This window comes from Hippopotamus amphibius, chromosome 6, assembly GCF_030028045.1.
Source record: "Hippopotamus amphibius kiboko isolate mHipAmp2 chromosome 6, mHipAmp2.hap2, whole genome shotgun sequence".
Taxonomy (NCBI): Eukaryota; Metazoa; Chordata; class Mammalia; order Artiodactyla; family Hippopotamidae; genus Hippopotamus; species Hippopotamus amphibius.
The window spans coordinates 142486254-142489869 of record NC_080191.1 but is presented as its reverse complement, the minus strand read 5'-3'; the positions used below and the strand labels follow the sequence as shown (position 1 = coordinate 142489869).

General features: G+C 33.2%; 1 non-coding gene across 1 annotated transcript; it reads left to right on the top strand.

Annotated features, from left to right (window-relative positions):
* The first annotated feature begins 3108 nt into the window (after window positions 1-3108).
* LOC130856193 (U6 spliceosomal RNA) lies at window positions 3109-3217 on the top strand. The gene has a single exon (XR_009054487.1). It is a non-coding gene; the product is annotated as a U6 spliceosomal RNA (small nuclear RNA).
* The last annotated feature ends 399 nt before the right edge of the window (window positions 3218-3616 follow it).

Below are 3616 nucleotides of genomic sequence, written 5' to 3'. Positions count from 1 at the left end.
CAATAGGTGACATTAAATGTGGTTGGTTACTTTAGCTGAAATACTGGCCCTACTTTCCATAGCATGTGAGTAAAAGACTAGGAGCAGAGTAGAGTCTTACCTAGCCCCTTCACAAAGGCGATAGGGGAAAGAAATGGAAATGGAAAAATGACTAATCTGGGTATTTTCTCTCTGAATAATGAAGTGGTTCTAACTTAGAGTGTTGCTAAAACAGATGTTAGGGATATGGAAAGAGAAAAGCGCTCCAGACATGATGACCTGGACAATTATGAACTTTGACAACCGTAAATCAAGCTACACATATATCTTGCCACTTCACCTTTTATGTCCATCATCCACACATTAATATCAACTGATGATCCTGTAATGGGGAGCTCTGTTTACCACCAACATACACTGATTTTCATTTGGGTGACAGTATATATTCCGGTTATCCATGACTGCTCTGAAATCCTGCCTCTGACTGTAAGTATTAAAAAAAAAAAACACATATGAAACATGATTCACCAAACCTGTGAGGAAGACAACCCAATGCAGGGAGGTGGTTAACTTTCAAAATTGTAAAACAGATCTCAATTAAACAGTTAATAGAGGAAATGATTTTAAAAACTATAGTTAAAATAGCCTCATTATGATTCTAACCTAGATAACATTGAATCCATAGAAAATTATCAAATTTTCATAAAAGACTTCATATAAAACAATCAAGCCAGAATATTTAGAAAAGTATTTTTCCTAAGGGCAAAATGTCTTAAAAAGAGACAAAAACATGATTGAATTAGTAAGTTAGAAAAGGGAGCTGACAGAGTTTTGAGAAAGTCTCTAAAACTCTCAAACATGTCTTTTCAAAATGTCTTTACAAAAAGGCAAAGACATAAACACTAAAAGAGAAATAATAGGAAATATGAAGAAAAATTTTGAAGCTATATGCATGATAAAAAAATCTATAAGGAGAGAGTAGACAGAATAGGAAAACAAATAAGAAAAAATAATTAGAAACACACTTATGTGAGTTGAAAACAAGTAAAAGATTTCAGTTTGAAAGGAAGACTAAACAGAATTTCTTAATGATGCATCAAACCTGAATATGTCTTCCTGGAATTAAAAATTTTCAACCTAGAAGGAAAATCCTTCAAGTCTCATTTGTATGAAGGAGTGTCAGGTTAGCAACAGACTTTCCATGAACAATACTAGAGGAAGTTCATGGATAGTTTTAATGTATTTGATACAATTGCCTAATAGAAGGCAGTTGAATTTGTTGGTCATCAGAGATTTTATATCACTTTGATTAAAGATACTGGCAGACTTGTTGAAATTAAATCTTATATACAATATTTACTTCATGATTATAACAGTAAACAAAATAGTTACATGTAAAATACATTCTGTAAAAGATAATACATAACAGCCTAATATTTTTATACATCTTTATTGGAGTATAATTGTGTTACTGTGTTATATTAGTTTCTGCTGTGCAACAAAGTGAATTAGCAATAAGGATACATATATCCCCATATCTCCTCCCTCTTGAGCCTCCCTCCCACCCTCCCTATCCCACCCCTCTAGGTTGTCACAAAGGATTGAGCTTATCTCCCTGTGTGTGCAGCAGCTTCCCACTAGCTCTCTATTTTACATTTTGTAGTGTATACATGTCAATGCTACTCTTTCACTATGTCTGAGCCTTCCAATCTAATATATTTTAGTATGATGAAAGATTATTTTATTGAATAAATCTAGTTTTACACATGTTTTGTGGTATTGAGAATGATGCAAATAAAATAACACAGGATCTGATACACATTAACTACCTTTATTTAATTATAATAATTAGATTTCATGGAGCAAAATTGCCTTATAGCCAAAAAATATTAGATATATATTAGGGAAAATCTGTTAAAAAAAAAACAAAACAAACTTAAGAAAGTGTCAAAAAATAAATGTGATGCTCCAAATTCTCAAATCAGGATTTATTACTCACTTTAAATTAAGGCCTTTGCATTTCTAAATGCATAACATTCTTTTTTTTTTTTTTTTTAGGAAGTACATGTAGTTGGGGAAATTCACAAACAATGTAAAAACATACTGTCAAAATCTACAAATATAAAGTAAAACTCTGTTTAGCCATCTCTATCAATAGTTACAGCAGAATTTTCCAACCCTGACTGCACATGATCATCCCCTGGGGAGACATAAAAAGTATCACTGCTGAACACTCAGTCGCAGAGATACTGATTAAATTGGCCTAGATGGCACCCCTGGAATGACAGTATTTCAAAGCTCCCAAGAGATTGAGCCAGGAATGAAAACCACTGGTTGGAATTAATGGTACTCTATAGGTTATTAGTCACTATTAGCACTATTAGTGACATTAGTCACTATTAGCACAAGGACTTCCTTGTTTCCAGCACCCTGCTCCTGTCCCCAGTCAAGATTCCTCTGATACACCTAGGAGAAAATTTGGTACCATTTATATATATACTGATGCTGCCCTCATACTTTTCATTTATCTTTAGAACTCAAGTATTTCTCTTCTTCCTCAGTACATTGCATTGCTTTGCTCAGCAGAGGAATGATGCAGAAAAGACAATATTTTATTTCCTGCAGATCATCTCCACAATGTGAACTTTGAGAAAATATACATGTGCCTTTATGTAGATCTGCTTGTACAGAATTTATCTTTTGGGAATAATCAGAGGAGATCAGATAGATAGATAGAAGGAATAAAAATTAGGCTGAATGCTAATATTGTGTATTAGTCTTACCAGAGTTCATGGTAGAGTTGGAGGAATGGGAGGTTTGAACAATTAGGATTTTCATGGTTCCTCATGGATACACCTATATTCTTATTCTTTATTTCTTCTCTGGGGGTTTCCTTTCTTTCATGTGTTATAGCAGTTGTAATTCACTATCAGAAAAACTGGGACTCAGAAAAAGAAATGTCATCTTAAAAAGATGACATGTTTCAGAATTCAAAAATGGAGAAGTTATGATATTAAAAATGATGGTAATAGGTGAAACAAATTAAAATGGTGATAAGCATCAACTGTTCTGATGAATGTGGACATGAATAAGATTATGAAGATTAGTGCTTTTTAAAAGTAAGATTTTTTGTTTCACTTCTGTAGCACATATACTCAAACTGGCTTAATACAGAGTTTACTTAGCATGACCCCTGCTCAATGCTGACAAGCAGATTCATGAAGAATTCTATATTTTGTAATAATAGTTAACAATACTGTATTGTGTACTCAAAATTTGCAAGGGACAGAGCTGAAATTACTCTCCTCACCACACACACACACACACACACACAAAATGGTAACTATGTATAGGTGATGGATATGTTAATTAGCCTGATTGTAGGGATTCTTTTACAATGTATACACATATCAAAAAATCATGCAGTACATCTTAATTACATACAATTTTTATATGTCACAGATATGTCAATAAAGCTGTGTGAAAATTAAAAAAGATTAAATTAAAAAAATACATTTATTTATTTATTTACTTTGGCTGTGCCGGGTTTTAGTTACTGCACTTGGGATATTTTTAGTTGTGACATGAGGGCTCTTAGTTGCCACATGCATGCAGGATCCAGCCAGGGATGGAACTC